A 6,589-nucleotide genomic window follows, 5' to 3' on the forward strand; every position below is an offset into this window, starting at 1 on the left:
TCTTTAGTAGAACTCATTGTAGAAAAGTCAGATGCGGGGCGCCTGGGTGTCTCAGTCGGTTAAGCGTCCGACTTCAGCTCAGGTCATGATCTCACAGCTTGTGAGTTCGAGCCCCGCGTCGGGCTCTGTGCTGACAGCTCAGAGCCTGGAGCCTGTTTCAGATTCTGTGTCTCCCTCTCTCTCTGATCCTCCCCCATTCATACTCTGTCAATCCCTGTCTCAAAAATAAATAAACGTTAAAAAAAAAATTAAAAAAAAAAAAGTCAGATGCTCAGATGCCCCCTCACCCAAAAGTCCATAATCAGAAGAATAATTCATTCCATATAAAGGAAAGTAAAACAACAAATTTTTAATGGGGTGGGGGGAAGGGACAGAGGGAAAGAGAGAGAATCCCAAGCAGGCTCCACACCATCAGGGCAGAGCCAGATGTGGGGCTTGAACTCAGAAACTGTGAGATCATGACCTGAACAAGATTAAGAGTCTGACGCTTAACTGACTGAGCCACCCAGGTGTCCTAGTTACTGTGGTAGTTTTAACATATGTCCTCACATTGACTGATTTTTATGTATACCTGTTCTTATTTTATTTTTGCCTGTTTTCATTTCATAATGTTTTATTCTTTTTATACTTTATACAATTTCTTATTCTTCCTTTATTCCTTTGAGGATCTAATGCATACTTATGTTAAATAAATCTTTTAAAGAATGTTCTTTTAGGGCACCTGAGTGGCTCAATCAGTTGAGCATCTGATTCTTGGTTTCTGCTTAGGTCATGATCCCAGCATCTCAGGATCAAGTCCAGTATCAGGCTCAGCGCTCAATGTGGAGCTTGCTTAAGATTCTCTCTCTCTCTCCCTCTGCCCCTGTCCCCACTCCTGCTGTCTCTCTCTCTCTGTCTCTCTCAAATTAAAAAAAAAAAAAAAAAAAAGAACACACATTCTTTGATACTCCTCCTTCCAGGAGGTGGAGATTAATTTTCCTTTCCTTGAGTATAGGCTGGACTTAGTGACTCACTTCTGATGCATAGAATATGGAAAAGGAAAAATATAACTTTACAGTAGAGAAACCTGGCAGTAACCACCTAAATTAAATGATCAAGGTTAACTTTAATAATATTAAGTCAGATTGACATTATATACTCCTCCATGTGATGTAATACAAAGGGCACTTCACCTCTGTGGCATCTTTCCTAAAATCTGTAACTCTAGTTTAATAATGAGAAAACATCAGAAAAAATCTAAATTGAGGGACATTCTAGGCATTCTACAACATATCTGCCCGATACTCTTCAAAAGTGCCAAGGTTGGTCACCTGGGTGTCTCAGTCTGTTGAACATCTGACTTTGGCTCAGGTTATGATCTCACGGTTCATGAGTTTGAGTCCCACATCAGGCGAACTCTAGCTCCAGTGGGAAAAGCCCGGCTTCTCTTTCTCTCTCCCTCTTGTTCACTTGCGCCCTCTCTCTCTCTCTCAAAAAACAAAACAAAACAAAAATACACACACACAAAAACAAACAAAAAACCAAAAGTGCCAAGGTCATGAAAGACCAAGAAAGACTGAGAAACGTAACATTAAGAACTCAGGCAACAACCGATGTTGGTGAGGATGCGGAGAAAGAGGATCTCTTTTGCATTGTTGGTGGGGATGCACGCTGGTGCAGCCACTCTGGAAAACAGTATGGAGGTTTCTCAAAAAGCTAAAAATAGAACTACCCTACGGCCCAGCAATTGCACTACTAGGCATTAATCCAAGGGATACAGGTGTGCTGTTTCGAAGGGACACATGCACCCCCGTGTTTAAAGCAGCACTAACAGCAATAGCCAAAGTAGGGAAAGAGCCCAAATGTCCACTGATGGATGAATGGATAAAGAAAATGTGGTATATATGTACAATGGAGTATTACTCAGCAATCAAAAAGAATGAAACCTTGCCATTTGCAACTATGTGAATGGAACTGGAGGGTATTATGCTAAGTGAAATTAGTCAGAGAAAGACAAAAATCATATGACTTCACTCATATGAGGACTTTAAGAGACAAAACAGGTGAACATAAGGGAAGGGAAACAAAAATAATATAAAAACAAGGAGGGGGACAAAACAGAAGAGACTCATAAATATGGAGAACAAACTGAGGGTTGCTGGAGGAGTTGTGGGAGGGGGGTGGGCTAAATGGGTAAGGGGCATTAAGGAATCTACTGAAATCATTGCTTCACTATATACTAACTAATTTGGATGTAAATTTTAAAAAATAAAAAATAAAGTTAAATTAAAAAAAAAGACTGAGAAACAGTCACAGATTGGAGGAGACTAAAGAGACTTGACAATTAGATGTCATGTGGTATTTTGGATTGGATTCTGAATATGAAAAGGACATTAGTGAAGAAAATGAGGCAACCTGAATAAAATTATTAGTATTGTATCAATGTTAGTTTCTGAGTTTTGATAAACATACTATAGTTATGTGAGATGTTAACCTTAAGGGAAACTAGGTGAAGAATACAGAGGAATTCTCTATATTATCTTTTTTCTTTTTAAGTTTATTTATTTATTTTGAGAGAGAAAGAGAAAGAGAGAGAGAGTGTGTCAGGGGGAGAGAGAGAGAGAATCCCAAACAGGCTCTGCACTGTCAGCATGGAACCCAACGCAGGGCTTGAACTCATGAACTATGAGATCATGACCTGAGCCAAAATCAAGAGTTGGAAGCTTAACTGACTGAGCCACCCAGGCACCCCTCTGTATTACCTCCTAACTTATATAAATCTAAGATTATTGAAAAATGGAAAATTTGGGGTGCCTGGCTGGCTCAGTTGGTGGAGTGTGTGACTCTTGATCTTGGGGTTGTAAATTTAAGCCCCATGCTGGGTGTAGAAATTACTTAAAAATAAAAAAAATCTTAAAAAAATGAAAAATGGAAAGTTTAGGGACACCTGGATGACTCAGTCAGAAGAACATGTGATTCTTGATCTCAGAATCATGAGTTTGATTGGGAGGAGTCCACATGGGGAGGAGAGATTACTAAAAAAATAAACTTAAAAAATTTTTTTAAATGGAAAGTTTAAAAAAAAATAAATGAGTCAATTAGAAATTTGGAGAAAGATTTCCTAAAATGGAAAAGTATAGCTGTTGTAACTGGGTCCAAGTTCATTTTGCTTGCTGCATGACAGGCTTGTAAGTTGAAAAGCAAGATGTTAGGGTAAGGAAAACAACTTTACTTGGAAAACCAGCAAACTGAGAAGATGATGACTATTGTCCCAAAGGACCATCTCCCCTCAGCATGAAATTCAAGCCTCTTTTATGTTAGCAAAAGGGAGAAGTGGGGAGGGGGGTGTTGAAGTCAAAAGTTGTGATTGATGTCTGTAGACCTCTGAGAAAAGTCATGTAACTTCTTTTTTTTTTTTTTCCAATGTTTATTTTTGAGAGAGAGAGTACTCATGAGCAAGGGAGGGGCAGAGAGAGGGCGACAGAGGATCTGGAGTGGGCTCTGCACTGACAGCAGCAAGCCCAATGTGGGGCTTGAACCCATTAACCATGAAATCATGACTGGAGCCAAAGTCAAAAGCTCAATCAACTGAGCCACTCAGGTACTCTGTGAAAAGTCAGGTAAACTTCTTTGTCCTTGGTCAGTTGATCTTTGTATACAGGAATCTGGACACATTATTCCTATAAATTTTAAATATAGCATAATCATTTCTGTATGTACTTCCTTATCTCCTTGGGTGAGGTAGGTTTTGGGTAAAAAACAGTTTTGGGAAACTTTAGCTGTAACACGTCTATGTGCAGGGCTAAGCAGAAGTTTCTAAACTATAGATCATAACAGCAAAGGAAATAGAAGCAATATGGAATTAGACATGCTAAGTTTCTATCTGTTATACTACCGGGGTGGAAAAATCTCAGTAAACAAGATACACCATCTTTTTTTTCTTTAATTTTTAAAAATGTTTTTATTTATCTTTGAGACAGAGAGAGACAGAGCATGAGCAGGGTAGGGACAGAGAGAGAGGGAGACACAGAATCCAAAGCAGGCTCCAGGCTCTGAGCTGTCAGCACAGAGCCCGATGCAGGGCTCAAACTCACGGAGTGTGAGATCATGACCTGAGCCAAAGTCGGACGCCCAACCAACTGAGCCACCCAGGCGCCCCAAGATACACTATCTTTAAAAACATTTTTTAAAGTTTATTTATTTTTGAGAGAGGAAGAGATGAGTGTGCACTGGGAAGGGGCAGGGATAGAAGGAGACACAGAATCTGAAGCAGGCTCCAGGCTTTGAGCTGTCAGCACAGAGCCCAACACAGGGCTTGAACCTATGAACTGCAGATCATGACCTGAGCCAAAGTCAGAGTCTTAACCAACTGAGACACCCAGGTGCCCTTATCTACAAGATACACTATTATAAATGGACACAGTCAAAGAGAGAATTAATGAATTAGAAGATGGTTCTAAGGAATTTACCTGAAGAATAGCACAAAAATGTAAAGATTAAGTACAAGAAAAAGGCATAGAAGATAAGAGTGGCATCAGGGAAAATAGCAGAGAAGGGGATCCATTCCTCCTCAGAAACACTGAAAAAACTTGACCACAACTGTTTCAGCCTTACCAGAACTTTGGGAGATAGTCAAAGTTTGCAGCAACCGAGTTAATGTTTAGCCAAGAGAAAGTCCACTGAAACTTAGTAGGAGATCTTTGTGGTATTTTAACTTACCCTAGCTCCACCCTACTCACTGATGTAGTGGCAGTCTTTTTTTTTTTTTTTAAGTTTATTTATTTATTTTGAAACAGAGACAGAGTCGAGCAGAGGATGGGAAGAGAGAGAGGGAAAGAAAGAGAATCACAAGCAGGCTCCGAGCTGTCAGCTCAGAGCTTGATGCAGGGCTCGAACTCACAAACCGTGAGATCATGACCTGAGCCGAAATCAGGAGATTGATGCTTAACTGAGTGAGCCACCCAGGTGCCCCTAGGTGTAGCAGCAGTCTTAAAGATGGCAGCCCATGGGGCTCCTGGGTGGCTCAGTCAGTTGAGTGTCCGACTTCAGCTCAGGTCATGATCTCATGGTTTCTGAGTTTGAGTCCTGCATCAGGCTCTGTGCTGACAGCTCAGATTCTGGAGCCTGCTTTGGATTCTGTGTGTCTCCTTCTCTCTCTGCTCTTCCCCTGCTCTCTCTCTCTCTCTTTCAAAAATAAATAAACATTAAAAAAAATTATTTTTCAAAAAGATGGCAGCCCATGTTCCTGCCATCTTTGTGTGGGTAGCTGCTTCTTTCAGAAGCAGAGTGGACCTTGTTCCAAAGGGATAGAATTTGTCTATTTGAGCTCTCCGGGGTTTTCCTGAAGGACTGATGCAATGGGCTTCCCTTTGTTTTACCTAATTTGGAATTCTATGATGGCACAACAGAGGACTTTTCCTAAAAGCATTGAAAGGCAAGTGAACAAGCTGTTGCTGCCTGGGCAGAAAATAACAGCTGGGTGAACAATAGACACACCAAAAGCATGGGAACAAAGTCCAGGGAGTGAGAGTTTAGTAGGAGATAAGACAAGGGCTTTGAAAGGTTCCTGGGTATACTGGGGAATCTAGAAAGCCACATGCATGGGGAAAGAAGAACACATGCTAAGAGAACTGAGATGACCATAAGCTTTCACGTTTAGCTGATCTTTAGGCTCAGGGCAAGCAGGAAGTGGAAGTTAAGGCAGAGTTGTAAACAACCTGGCTAAGCCTGAAGGAAGGAGTGATCCAAACACAGGTTACTCCAAAGACCTGGAGATTCTTTTTCTAATCTACTCCTTTTTTTTGTTTTTCCTCCCTCACTTCTTTCCTTTCCTCTAGGCATTTAAGGAGATCTCTGTCAAATTATAATTTAAAAATGTGGTTATGTAGTGCTCGCTTCTGCAGTACCTATACTAAAAGGGGAAGGATACAGAGAAGATTAACACAGCTCCTGCGCAAGGATGACACACAAACTTGTGGTGTTCCATATTTAAAACAATAAAGAAGAAAAAAAATGTGGTTATGTGGAAGAAAATCCTTGCTTTTAGGAAGTAGACACTGAAGAATTTAGGGGTTTCTAATTTTTCAACATGCTAAGATTTCCAGCTTACTCGCAAAAGGTCCATAAAAGAGAAGAAGTTTCAGTAATTTAGTAATCATTTTTTAGGCCCTATTGTGTGGTAGGTGTGGTGGTTGGCAGAGATCTGACTTGGACCTTATCCTTGCCCTCAAGGAACTCATAGACTAGTAGGAGAACCCATCTAACTAAAATACCATAGAGTCTAAGGAATTATGGGAACTCAGTGGAACAAGAGGATCTGGAATGGCATATATTTTATTTTATTAAGTAGGCTCCCCATTCAGCTCAGAGCCCAACATGGGGCTTGAACTCATGACCCTGAGATCAAGACCTGAGCTGAGGGGCGCCTGGGTGGCTCAGTCAGTTAAGCGTCTGACTTCAGTTTGGGTCATGATCTCACAGTCTGTGAGGTCGAGCCCCACGTTGGGCTCTGTGCTGACAGCTCAGAGCCTGGAGCCTGCTTCGGATTCTGTGTCTCCCTCTCTCTATGCTTCTCCCGTGCTCATGCTGTCTTTCTCTGTCTCAAAAATAA

The 6,589-nt window shown here is 41.1% G+C and overlaps 1 non-coding gene across 1 annotated transcript; it reads left to right on the plus strand.

Annotated features, from left to right (window-relative positions):
- The first annotated feature begins 5,866 nt into the window (after positions 1-5,866).
- LOC112851699 (U6 spliceosomal RNA) lies at positions 5,867-5,971 on the plus strand. The gene has a single exon (XR_003222805.1). It is a non-coding gene; the product is annotated as a U6 spliceosomal RNA (small nuclear RNA).
- The last annotated feature ends 618 nt before the right edge of the window (positions 5,972-6,589 follow it).

This window comes from Puma concolor, chromosome D4 (genome assembly GCF_028749965.1).
Source record: "Puma concolor isolate L17-30 chromosome D4, mPumCon1.1.hap2, whole genome shotgun sequence".
NCBI lineage: Eukaryota > Metazoa > Chordata > Mammalia > Carnivora > Felidae > Puma > Puma concolor.